General features: G+C 47.2%; 2 protein-coding genes across 2 annotated transcripts in view; both read right to left on the bottom strand.

Moving 5' to 3' along the window:
- The window catches only part of SDHB (succinate dehydrogenase complex iron sulfur subunit B), a 689,037-nt gene that overhangs the window by 453,145 nt on the left and 222,803 nt on the right, over nucleotides 1-13,089 (bottom strand). The window lies entirely within an intron of this gene.
- Nucleotides 1-13,089, bottom strand: part of PADI2 (peptidyl arginine deiminase 2) — a 579,517-nt gene that overhangs the window by 404,886 nt on the left and 161,542 nt on the right. The window lies entirely within an intron of this gene.

Here is a 13,089-nt window from a genome sequence, read left to right as displayed (position 1 = left end):
CTGGGAGGGTCTGGAAGGAAAAGATCTAGCTATGTTTTTTTTTTTTTTTTTTTGAGACGGAGTCTTGCTCTGTCGCCCAGGCTGGAATGCAGTGGCCGGATCTCAGCTCACTGCAAGCTCTGCCTCCCGGGTTCACGCCGTTCTCCTGCCTCAGCCTCCTGAGTAGCTGGGATTACAGGCGCCCGCCACCTCGCCCGGCTAATTTTTTTTTTTGTATTTTTAGTAGAGATGGGATTTCACCATGTTAGCCAGGGTGGTCTCGATCTCCTGAACTCGTGATCTGCCCGTCTCGGCCTCCCAAAGTACTGGGATTACAGGCTTGAGCCACCACACCTGGCCAATCTAGCTATGTTAATAGAGATTCTTCACAGAGGCAAATTCTCCCTCGCAAAGAACAGCTTTGTAGGAACATTTCAAAATATGACAAAGAAACATGTTTTGGGGTCAAATATTTTGATTTTCTTCCTTGTCTCATAATGTTATGCCAGCGTCAGTCAGGTTGGAAAGTCAGTCACAATACCTAGGGTTAAATAAAACCCATCTGATGAGAATTTATGATTTGTAGGGCATGGCTCCCCAGACCCCTTAGATAGGAATTTGGGCAAGATAGAAACCAGAGTTGAGGCCGGACGCGGTGGCTCACGCCTATAATCCCAGCGCTTTGGGAGGCCGAGGCAAGCGGATCACAAGGTCAGGAGATGGAGACCATCCTGGCTAACACGGTGAAACCCCATCTCTACTAAAAATACAAAAAATTAGCTGGGCGTGGTGGTGAGCACCTGTAATCCCAGCTACATGGGAGGCTGAGGCAGGAGAATGGCCTGAACCCGGGAGGGAAAGCTTGCAGTGAGCCGAGATCGTGCCACCGCACTCCAGCCTGGGCAACAGAGCAAGACAATGTCTCAAAAAAAAAAAAAAAAAATCATAGTTTAGTCCTCATGCCTCACATATGTGCCCAGGAAGTAGGTATTCTTGAAATCCCCATTTCACAGATGAGGAAATTATGGTGGAGTATGAGAGGCTTGGCCAGGGACAGTATAAGAACAGGCACAGGCCAGGTGCAGTGGCTCATGCCTGTAATCCCAGCACTTGGGGAGGCCGAAGTTGGTGGATCACCCGAGGTCATGAGTTCAAGACCAGCTTGGCCAACATGGTGAAACCCTGTCTGTACTAAGAATACAAAAATTAGCTGGGGATGGTGGTGTGCACCTGTAATCCCAGCTACTTGGGAGGCTGCGGCAGGAGAATCTCTTGAACCTGGGAGGTGGAGGTTGCAGTGAGCTGAGATGGCAACACTGTGCTCCAACCTAGGCAACAAGAGCAAAACTCCATCTCAAAAAAAGAAAAGAAAAGAAAAGAGAGAACAGGCACAGGTAGAGATGATTAAACCGCAGTGAGAGCTCAGAATCTTGAGGAAGGGAGAAGGAAAGCGGGTAGGGCGTGTACCCATCTTCGATTCTTTGACTGCAACCCTATTCATTAGACCAACAAAAGACAGATTAACAAGAGAAATTATGACACTTGTACATGGGAGTACTCAGAGGTAAGTGACTCAAGAGGGTGGTTAGAACTGCGGTTTATATAGCATCTTAACAAAAGAAGAATACATTTTAGAGAAGTGAAAAGAGGAAGGGAAAGGACTGTTTCTAGGGCAGCAAATCCTGAGAGGGTCAATATACGGGGGATGAATGGAAGATGGGAGCTAGGAGTGGAGTCGCTTAAGTCTACTCCTCTGGGCCCCAGGCAGTTTAGGGTCTAGAGGTGTCTCTGGGATCCACTTTTGTCCTTCCTGGTGGTTTTTTTTTTTTTTTTTTTTGCGGGGTGGGCACATTTGTAAATTTATGTCTTGCTTTTTGGCAGCTACGGGAAGGGCAGAGAGCTTTTCTTCTCTTTTTTTTTTTTTTTTTTGAGACGGAATCTTGCTCTTGTTGCCTAGGCTGGAGTGCAATGGTGCAATCTCAGCTCACCACAACCTCCACCTACCAAGTTCAAGCAGTTTTCCTGTCTCAGCCTCCCGAGTAGCTGGGATTACAGATGCGTGCCACTAAGCCCAGCTAATTTTTGCATTTTTAGTAGAGATGGTTTTTTTTTTTTTTTTTTTTTTTTTTTTTTTGAGGTGGGTTTTCACCATGTTGTCCAGGAAGGTCTCGAACTCCTGACTTCCTGATCCACCCGCCTTGGCCTCCCAAAGTGCTGGGATTACAGTCGTGAGCCACTGTGCCTGGCTTGCTTTTCTTTCTTTTCTTTTTGAGACGCGTTTTGGTCTTGTTGCCCACGCTGGAGTGCAATGGTGCTATCTCGGCTCAATGCAACCTTCTCCAGGGTTCAAGCAATTCTCATACCTCAGCCTCTCGAGTAGCTGGGATTACAGGTATGTGCCACCACGCCCGGCTAATTTTATATTTTTAGTACAGACGGAATTACTCCATGTTGGTCAGACTGGTCTCAAACTCTCGACCTCAAGTGATCCACCCGCCTTGGTCTCCCAAAATGCTGGGATTACAGGTGGGAGCCACTGACCCTGGCAGAGAGAGCCTTTCTTGTATCTACTTCTTCTCATTTGCTTTCAGCTCAACAGGATCCTCATTGCAAAGTGGCATGTTTTGGGCTATTGTATCTGTCAACCTTCAGAGGAGTCTGAGAAGCGGGGCCCAGAACAGGTGGGTGGGATTCAGGAGGGAAAGTAGATTTGCTCAGGTTCAGGGGCAGGGAGCGCTGTCCCATCTTCAGGGAGATCCCATCCGATCTCCATCTCATCCCCTGCCTTGCTGGAAGGTTCCCCGCACTGTTCCTGACTCAGGGGCCCAGTCCAGTCTCTTTTTTTTTTTTCCCCCTTTGGACAGAGTCTTGCTCTGTCACTTAGCCTGGAGTGCAGTGTCATGATCTCCACTTACTGCAACCTCTGCCTCCAGGGTTCAGGCAATTATCATGCCTCAGCCTCCCAAGCAGCTGGGATTACAGGTGTGTACCACCACGCCCAGCTAATTTTTGTACTTTTAAGTAGAGATGGGGTTTCCATGTTGGCCATGCTGGTCTCGAACTTCTGATCTTAGATGATCTGCCTGCCTCGGCCTGCCAAAGGGCTGGGATTATAGGCATGAACCACTGCACCCGGCCCTGGCTCCCATTTCTGAGCTACATTGAGCTACTGAACTTCTCTGTGCCTTACTTTCCCCTTCTGTAAAACGGGAATAACAAATTCTTGACCTCAAAGTCTTCTTCTAAGTATTAAATAAATTTTTTTTTTAAGTTTTTGCCATGCAAAGTGGCTCACGCCTGTAATCCTAATACTTTGGGAGGCAGAGGTGGGTGGATCACCTGAAGACAGGAGATTGAGACCAGCCTGGCCAACATGGTGAAATCCCATCTGTACTAAAAACACAAAAATTAAGCGGGTGTGGTAGTGCATGCCTGTAATCCCAGCTACTTGGAAGGCTGAGGCAGGAGAATCGCTTGAACCCGGGAGGTGGAGGTTGCACTGAGCTGAGATCGCGCCACTGCACTCCAACCTGGGCAACAGAGTGAGACTCCATCTCAAAAAAATTAATAATAATAATAATAAAAATTTTTTAAGAATAGAGACGGGGTTTCTTCATGTTGCCCAGGCTGGTCTCAAACTCCTGAGCTCAAGCAAACTACCCGCCTCAGCCTCCCAAACTGATTAGACTACAGGCGTCAGCCACCGTGTCCGGCTTTAAGTATTAAGTAATATCTATAATGCACTTCTCATGCAGCCTGCCTGGCACACAAGAGCCCATTCATGTATCCCTTTATAAATTCCATAACCAGCTCCTTCAACCTGTGAGAAAACTTGCCAACAACTCTCAAAGCAGATGTTGAGTTTTCCTGGCATCTTGTGAGCACACTTTATCATAAAAAACAAAAACAGAATGCCTCTGCTATGTTACATACTGATATGACATTTCTTCTTCTTTTTTTTTTTTTCTTGAGACAGAGGGACTCACACTCTGTTGCCCAGGAGGTTGGAGTGCAGTGGCACGATCTCGGCTCACTGCAGCCTCTGCCTCCCAGATTCAAGCGATTTTCCTGCCTCAGCCTCTCGAGTAGCTGGGATTACAGGCATGCACCATCACGCCCGGCTAATTTTTTGTATTTTTAGTAGAGACGGGGTCTCACCAGATTGGTCATCCTGGTCTCAAACTCCTGACTTCAGGTGACCCACCCACCTCAGCCTCCCAAAGTGCTGGAATTACAGGCCCGAGCCACCGTGCTCGGCAATGTTTCTTCATTCTTTTAAACGATGAGGCATGATGTACACATAAAATGCATGCACACATTTTAAGTGTACAGTTCATGATTCTTTCTTTTTTTTTTTCTTTTTTGACACAGAGTCTCTCTCTGTCACCCAGGCTGGAGTGCAGTGGTGTGATCTCTGCTCACCACAACCTTCGCCTTCTAGGTTCAAGCGATTCTCCTGCCTCAGCCTCCCAAATAGCTGGGACTACAGGCATGCCCCCACCACACTCAGCTAATTTTTGTATTTCTAACAGAGATGGGGTTTCACCATGTTGGCCATGCTGGTCTCGAACTCCTGACCGCAAATGACCTGCCCGCCTCAGCCTCCCACAGAGCTGAGATCTCAGGCATAAGCCACCACGCTCTGCCCTGACTCTTGAGAAATACGAGCATTCATCTAACTGTCATATGTGGAGCATGTCCAGGCCCCAGGGGTGTTTCCTCCAGCTCCTTTGCTATCTCTCATCTCCCACCCTCTTCCCCCGGGCAACCTCTGTTCTGATTTCTATCACTATGGCTCAGTTTTGCTTGTCCTAAAACTTTATTTGTTTATTTATTTATTTAGAGGCAGAGTCTCACTCTGTCACCCAGGCTGGAGTGCAGTGCACCATCTGAGCTCACTGCAACCTCCGCCTCCCAGGTTCAAGCGATTCTCCTGCCTCAGCTTCCTGAACAGCTGGGATTACAGGTACGTGCCACAATGCCTGGCTATTTTTTGTATTTTTTGGTAGAGACCGGGTTTCGCCATGTTGGCCATGCTGGTCTCTAACTCCTGAGCTCAAGTGACCCACCCACTTTGGCCTCTCAAAATGCTGGGATTACAGGCATGAGCCACTGCGCCTGCCCTTATTTATTTTTTTGAGATAGGACCTCACTGTCTCACTATCTGCCCAGGCTGGATTGCAGTGGCAAGACCTCTACTTACTGCAACCTTTGCCTCCCGGGTTCAAGCTGTTCTCATGCCTCAGCCTCCAGGGTAGTTGGGATTACAGGCACGCGCCACCATGCCCAGCTAATTTTTGTATTTTTAGTAGAGACGGGGTTTCTCCCTGTTGGCCAGCCTCGTCTCGAACTCCTGACCTCAGGTGATCCGCCCGCCTTGGCCTCTCAAAATGCTAGGATTACAGACGTGAGCCACCGCACTATGCCAAATCCACCCCTTTTTATTGATGAGAAGTTTTTCACGGTGCACAGGACAGGGGAGGAAGCTGGAGCCCTCTCCTGTACCAAGAGGCAGGTTAAACAGAGAAAAACAAAACAAGTTGATTAAGACGTTTACCTTATGTATACGTGGGGGAAGCCCAGAGAAACGGAAATCTCCAAGAAGTGGCTTAAATGCTATCTTCAACTAACATGAAGAAAGGCGTGGGGGTGGGGGTGCTGGATGTGGTGGCTCAGGCCCCTAATCCCTGCACTTTGGGAGACAGGGGCGTGCAGATCACCTGATGTCAGGGGTTCGAGACCAGCCTGGCCAACATGGTGAAACCCCCATCACTACTAAAAATACAAAAATTAGCCAGGCATGTTGGCGGGCACCTGTAATCCCAGCTACTTGGGAGGCTGAGGCAGGATAATTGCTTGAACCAGGGAGGCAAAGGCAGTGAGCCGAGATCAAGCCACTGCACTCCAGTCTGGTGACAGAGCCAGACTCCAAAAAAAAGGAGACATGGCACAGTGGCTCAATCCTGTAATCCCAGCGCTTTGGGAGGCCCAGGTGGAGGCCAAGGTGGGTGGATCACCTGAAGTCAGGAGTTCGAGACCGGCCTGGCCAACATAGTGAAACCCCATCTCTCCCAAAAATACAAAAATTAGCTGGGCGTGGTGGTGGGCACCTGTAATCCCAGCTACTTGGGAGGCTGAGGCAAAAGAATTGCTTGAACCCGGGAGGTGGGGCGGAGGTTGCAGTGAGTCCAGATGGCGCCACTGCACTCTAGCCTGGGAGACAGAGCAGGACTCCTTCTCAAAAAAAAAAAAAAAAGAAAGAAAGGTGTGTGGGGGTGGAGGGCAGCAATGGAGAGATGACCAGGAAAAACAGCTCAGTGAACAAGGGTTTGTTATGCAGATTGAAACTGATGATTTCTCCATTGATAAGAGTTTCTAGTAATTTAGAGTCATCCTTCTCTTCCTGATATGGAGAGGGAGATACCCTCACAAATGGAGGTTTCCTTTGGAGATGCAAATTTCCCTTACAAAAGAGTAACTCCTACTCTGTTTTTAGAGCTTCTCTTGTGTCTGCAGTTTCTCAAAATAATCAGCTCTAAATAATCCTTATGCCAATGAGGCGTATTTTGGGGTGGCATATTCTGGTCTCCTGCAGTCTTATTTTGGGGTGGCATATTTCTGGCCTCCTGCAAGTTTTCCACGCTGTACAGATATACCACAATTTGTTTATCCATTCTCCTGTTGATGGAAATTTGGATTCTTTCCAGTTTGGGGCCCTTGTGCACACAGCAGCGATGAATATTCAGGTAAAAGTCTTATGTAGCCACATGGTATCAATTCTCATATAAATATCTAGGAGTGAGATTGGTAAGTCTTATGTTGTGTGGATTGGAAATTGACAAACTATTTCCAAAGAGACTGTACTATATTACATCCTCACCAGCAAATTATGAATGTTCTGTTTGCTCCTAATCCTCTACAACACTTGATATTGTAAATCTTTTTTTTTTTTTTTCCAGTCAGAATCTCCCACTGTCACGTAGGCTGGAGTGCAGTGGCACAGTCTCGGCTCAGTGCAGCTTCAACCTCCAGGGCTCAAGTAATCCTCCCACCTCAGCCTCCAGAGCAGCTGGGACTATAGGTGTGCACCACTATGCTTGGCTATTTTTTTTTTTTTAATTTTTAAATTTTTTGTAGAGACAGAGTCTCACTGTGTTGCCCAGGCTGGTCTTGAACTCCTGGGCTCAAGCAATCCTCTGGCCTTGGCCTGCCAAAGGGCTGAGATTACAGGCATGAGTCATGGTGTTTTGGCAAAATGTTTAAAATTATAACCATTCTAGTAGAAGTGATTATGATTTTAATTTGATCATTGTGATTTAATTTGCATTTCCTTGATAACTAATGGTATAGAACATCTTTTCATGTACTTATGGCATACTCATCTACTTTGTTTTATGAAATGTCTGTTCAAGTGTACTGCCCATGAAAAAAAATGGGGCTGGGTGTGGTGGTTCATGCCTACAATCCCAGCACTTTGGGATGCCAACAAGGGAGGATCACTTGAGAACAGGAGCTCCAGACCAGCTTAGGCAACATAGTGAGACCTAGTCGCTACAAAACATTTAAAAATTAGTTAGGCATGGTGGTGGATATGGATATCTGTAGTCTCAGCTACTCAAGAGGCTGAGCTCGTAGGATTGTTTTAGGCCAGGAACTCAAGGCTACAGTAATCTATAATTGCACCACTGCAGTCTAGCCTGGGCAATAGAGCAAGACCCTCTTTTCTTTTATTTTTTTTGGACATGGAGTCTCACTCTGCCACATGATCATAACTCACTGTAGCCTCAACCTCCTGGCTCAAGCAAACCTCCCACCACAGCCTCCCTAGAAGTTGGGATTTCAGGCATGTGCCATCACACCCAGCTAATTTTTGTATTTTTTATAGAGATGTGACTTTGGCATGTTGCCTACACTGGTCACAAACTCCTGGGCTCAAGCGATCCTCGGCTTCCCAAAGTGCTGGAATATATGTGTGAGCCATTGTGCCTGGTGGAGACACTTTTTTTTTAAAAAAAGAACTTGGCCGGGCACGGTGGCTCACACCTGCAATCCCAGCACTTTGGGAGGCCGAGACGGGCAGATCACGAGGTGAGGAGTTCAAAACCAGACAAGCCTGACCAAGATGGTGAAACTCCGTCTCTACTAAAAATACAAAAATTAGCCAGGTATGGCAGCACACGCCTGTAGTCCCAACTACTTGGGAGGCTGAGGCAGAAGAATCACTTGAACCCGGGAAGCGGAGGTTGCAGTGAGCTGACATCACGCCACTGCACTCCAGCCTGGGCAACAGAGGGAGGGAAACTCCGTCTCAAAAAAAAAAAAAAAAAAAAAATTCTGTTTTTGTGTAAGGTGTGAAATATGAGTCCAGGTTAATTATTTAATTAATTAATTAATTTATTTTTTGAGACAGAGTCTCACTCTGTCACCCAGGGTGGAGTGCAGTAGTGCGATCTGCGCTCACTGCAACCTTCGCCTCCCGGGTTCAAGCAATTCTCCTTTCTCGGCCTCCAAGTAGCTGGGATTACAGGTACGTGCCATCACACCTGGCTAATTTTTGTAGTTTTAGTAGAGACAAGGTTTCACCATGTTGGCCAGACTGGTCTCGAACTCCTGACCTCAGGTGATCCATCTGCCTTGGCCTCCCAGAGTGCTGAGATTACAGACGAGAGCCACTGCGCCTGGCCTTCAGTTTAATTTTATCCCCACATGGATATCTGGTTGTCCCAGCACCCTCTGTTGCACTGAACTATACCTGTAATGGTTAATTTCATTCGTCAGCTTGACTGGACCACAAATTCTCCCAACTGTCAGAAGCATTTGAACCAGAGCAACTCCATCTTGAATAGGAGCTAGGTAAAGTAAGACTGAAACCTACTGGGCTGCATTCACAGATGGTTAAGGCATTTTTTTCTTTTCTTTGAGGCAAGAGTCTGTCTCTGTTGCCCAGGCTGGAGTGCAGTGGCGTGATCTCTATCTCCCGGGCTCAAGCAATTCTTGCGCCTCAGCCCCCCGTGTAGCTGGGACTACAGGCATGCATCACTACACCTGGCTAATTTTTGTATTTTCGGTAGAGACTGGGTTTCACCGTGTTGGCCAGGCTGATCTTGAACTGCTGACCTCAAGGGATCCACTGGCCTGGGCCTCCCTAAATGCTGGGATTACAGGCCTGAGCCATAGCACCTGGCCCATTTAAGGCATTTTAAGTCACAGCATGAGATAGGAGATTGGCACAAGATACAGATCATAAAGACCTTACTGATAAAACAGGGTTGCAGTAAAGAAGCCAGTTAAAACTCACCAAAACCAAGATGGCGATAAGAATGACCTCTGGTTGTCCTCACTGCTATACTCCCACCAGTGCCATGACAGTTTACAAATGCCATGGCAACGACAGGAAGTTACTGTGTAAGGTCTAAAAAGGAGAAACGTGAATAATCCACCTCTTGTTTAGCGTATAATTAATAAATAATCATCAAAATGGGCAACCAGCAGCCCTCGGGGCTGCTTTGCCTATGGAGTACCTATCTGTTCCTTTACTTTTCTTTTTTTTTTTTTTTTTTTTTTTGAGACGGAGTCTTGCTCTGTAGCCCAGGCTGGAGTGCAGTGGCCGGATCTCAGCTCACTGCAAGCTCCGCCTCCCGGGTTTACGCCATTCTCCTGCCTCAGCCTCCGGAGTAGCTGGGACTACAGGCGCCCGCCACCTCGCCCGGCTAGTTTTTTGTATTTTTAGTAGAGACGGGGTTTCACCGTGTTAGCCAGGATGGTCTCGATCTCCTGACCTCGTGATCCGCCCGTCTCGGCCTCCCAAAGGCTTGAGCCACCGCGCCCGGCCCTATTCCTTTACTTTTCAAATAAACTTGCTTTCATTTTACTCTACAGACTCGCCCTGAATTCTTTCTTGGGAGAGATCCAGGAACTTGGGGGGTCTGCATCAGGACCCCTTTCTGGTAACAAGAACTTTGGTCAACTATTATTCTGAGGTTGGGCGTGGTGGTTCATGCCTGTAACCCCAGCACTTTGGGAGGCTGAGGCGGGTGAATCACCTGAGGTCAGAAGTTCAAGACCAGCCTGGTAAACATGGTGAAACCCTGTCTCTACTAAATACACAAAAATTAGCCAGGCGTGGTGGCGGCGCCTGTAATTCCAGCTACTCAGGAGGCTGAGGCAGGAGAATGGAGTGAACCTGGCAGGCGGAGCTTGCAGTGAGCTGAGATCGCGCCACTGCACTCCAGCATGGGTAACAGAGCAAGACTCTGTCTCAAAAAAAAAAAAAATTCTTTTTAAAATTAGCCAACTGTGGTCATGTGTGCCTGTGGTCACTACAGCCTTTGGGATTGTAGGAAACACCAACAAGCCCAGTTAATTTTTTAAAAATTTTTTGTAGAGATGGAGTCTGGCTATGTTGCCCAGGCTAGTCTTGAACTCCTGGCTTCAACTGATCTTCCTGCTGTCATGACCAGTGATTACAGATGTGAGTCACTCTGTCTGCTGGCACAAGTTTTGTTATGTGTTAGAACCTATAATGATATCCTTTAATTCCTAATGTTAGGAATTTGTGTTTTTTACTTTTTACTTTTTATTTATTTATTTATTTATTTATTTATTTATTTATTTATTTTTGAGAAGAAGTCTCACTCTTATCCTCCAGACTGGAGTGCAATGGCACAACCTCGGCTCACTGCAACCCCTGCCTCCTGGGTTCAAGCCATTCTCCTGCCTCAGGTTCCTGAGCAGCTGGGACTACATGCGTGTGCCACCATGCCCAGCTAATTTTTGTATTTTTAGTAGAGACAGGATTTCACCATATTGGCCAGGCTGGTCTCGAACTCCTGACTCATGATCCACCTGCCTTGGCCTCCCAAAGTGCTGGGAGGAGAGGCGTGTGCCACCGTGCCAGGCCTACTTTTAAATTTTTTTATTTTTATTTTTTGAGACAGAGTCTTGCTCTGTCACCCAGGCTGTAGTGCAATGGTGCAATTTTGCCTCACTGCAACCTCCACCTCCCAGGTTCAAGCGATTCACCAGCCTCGGTCTCTGGGTAGCTGGAATTACAGGCGTGCGTCTCCACGACCGGCTAATTCACTTTTGTATTCTTGATTAGTCTTGCTTGAGGTTTATCAATGTTGTGAATATTTTCTTTTTTTTTCCTTTTTTTTTTTTTTTTTGAGAGGGAGTCTCGCTCTGTCGCCCAGGCTGGGATGCAGTGGCCGGATCTCAGCTCACTGCAAGCTCCGCCTCACGGGTTTACGCCATTCTCCTGCCTCAGCCTCCCGAGTAGCTGGGACTACAGGCGCCCGCCACCTCGCCCGGCTAGTTATTTTTTGTATTTTTTAGTTGAGATGGGGTTTCACCTTGTTAGCCAGGATGGTCTCGATCTCCCGACCTCGTGATCCGCCCGTCTCGGCCTCCCAAAGTGCTGGGATTACAGGCTTGAGCCACCGCACCCGGCGTGAATATTTTCAAATAACCAACTTTTGTGGGTTTGTTTGTTTGTTTTGAGACAGAGTCTCGTTCTGTCGCCCAGGCTGGAATGTAGTGGCAGGATCTCAGCTCACTGCAACCTCTGCCTCTTAGGTTCCAGTGATTCTCCTGCCTCAGCCTCCCAAGTAGCTGGGATTACAAGCATGAGCCACGTCTCTTGGCCCAACTTTTGTTTTTGATAATTTTTTTCTATTTTCTTCCTTCTTCTAATTCATTGATTTCTGATCTTTATTACTTCTTTCTTTCTTTTCTTTTCCTTTTTTTTTTTTTTTTTTTGAGATGCAGTGTCGCTCTGTTGCCCTGGCTGGGGTGCAATGGTGTGATCTCGGCTCACTGCAACCTCTGCCTCCTGGGTTCCAGCGATTCTCCTGCCTCAGCCTCCCAAGTAGCTGGGACTACAGGTGCACACCACAATGCCCCGCTAATTTTTGTTATTTTTTAGTAGAGAGGGGGTTTCACCATATTGGCCAGGCTGGTCTCAAACTCTGGACCTCGTGACCCACCGACCTTGGCCTCCCAAAGTGCTAGGATTACAGGCACGCCACCACTCCTGGATAATTTATGTATTTTTAGTAGAGATGGGGTTTCACCATGTTGCCCAGGCCAGTCTCAAACTCCTGACCCCAAATCATCTGCCCGCTTCAGACTCCCAAAGGGCTGGGATTACAGGTATGAGAGATCACGCCCTGCTGTCTCTTATAAATATTAAAATAATACAGAGGATCACTGAAGGGAAAGTAGAAAAATGCAGAAAAGGTTGGCCGGGCACAGTGGCTCACACCTGTAATCCCAGCACTTTGGGAGGCTGATGCAGGTGGATTACGAGGTCAAAAGATCGAGACCATTCTGGCCAACATGGTGAAACCCCGTCTCTACTAAAAAATACAAAAACTAGCTGGGGGTGGTGGCATGTGCCTGTAGTCCCAGCTACTTTGGGAGGCTGAGGCAGGAGAACTGCTTGAACCCGGGAGGTGAAGGTTGCAGTGAGCTGAGATCGCCCTACTGCACTCCAGCCTGGCAATAGAGCGAGACTCCATCTCAGAAAAATACAATAATATAGGTAGCTTGTACGAGGACTTACTAGGTACTGGCAAAGTTATCATTACAATACTAGAGACGGGCACTGAGAAAAGAAAAATCCCTCACAGCAGTCTAATCTATGTGAGGAATGTAAAATTTATCAGGCCCAGAGAGGCACTAGTTTGGGACTTCAGTCCCACTCCTACCCCCCAAGCCCTGGGGGCAATTGTTTAGAGGCATTTCTTTCCTAACTTCTTCACCCATTATCTTCCTGTTCCTGGAATTTGTGATAACTAAGAACAACGTATAGCTGATCAATAGTTTATGTAACTTTCATGCAAATTATTGGTAAAAACTTAGGAATTCACTCTTCTTTTTCCTCAAAAACTCACTTTATTCCATTAATTAATTAATATATATATATCTTTTTTTTTTTTGAGACGGAGTCTTGCTCTGTTGCCCAGGCTAAGTGCATAGAGTGCAGTGGCGTGATCTCGGCTCACTGCAAACTCCGCCTCCCGGGTTCAAGCGATTCTCCTGCCTCAGCCTCCCGAGTGACTGGGCTTACAGGCATCTGCGACCGCGCCCGGCTAATTTTTGTATTTTTTA

This window comes from Macaca thibetana, chromosome 1, assembly GCF_024542745.1.
Source record: "Macaca thibetana thibetana isolate TM-01 chromosome 1, ASM2454274v1, whole genome shotgun sequence".
NCBI lineage: Eukaryota > Metazoa > Chordata > Mammalia > Primates > Cercopithecidae > Macaca > Macaca thibetana.
The sequence above is the reverse complement of the archived record's forward strand: the minus strand, read 5'-3'. Positions and strand labels throughout refer to the sequence as shown.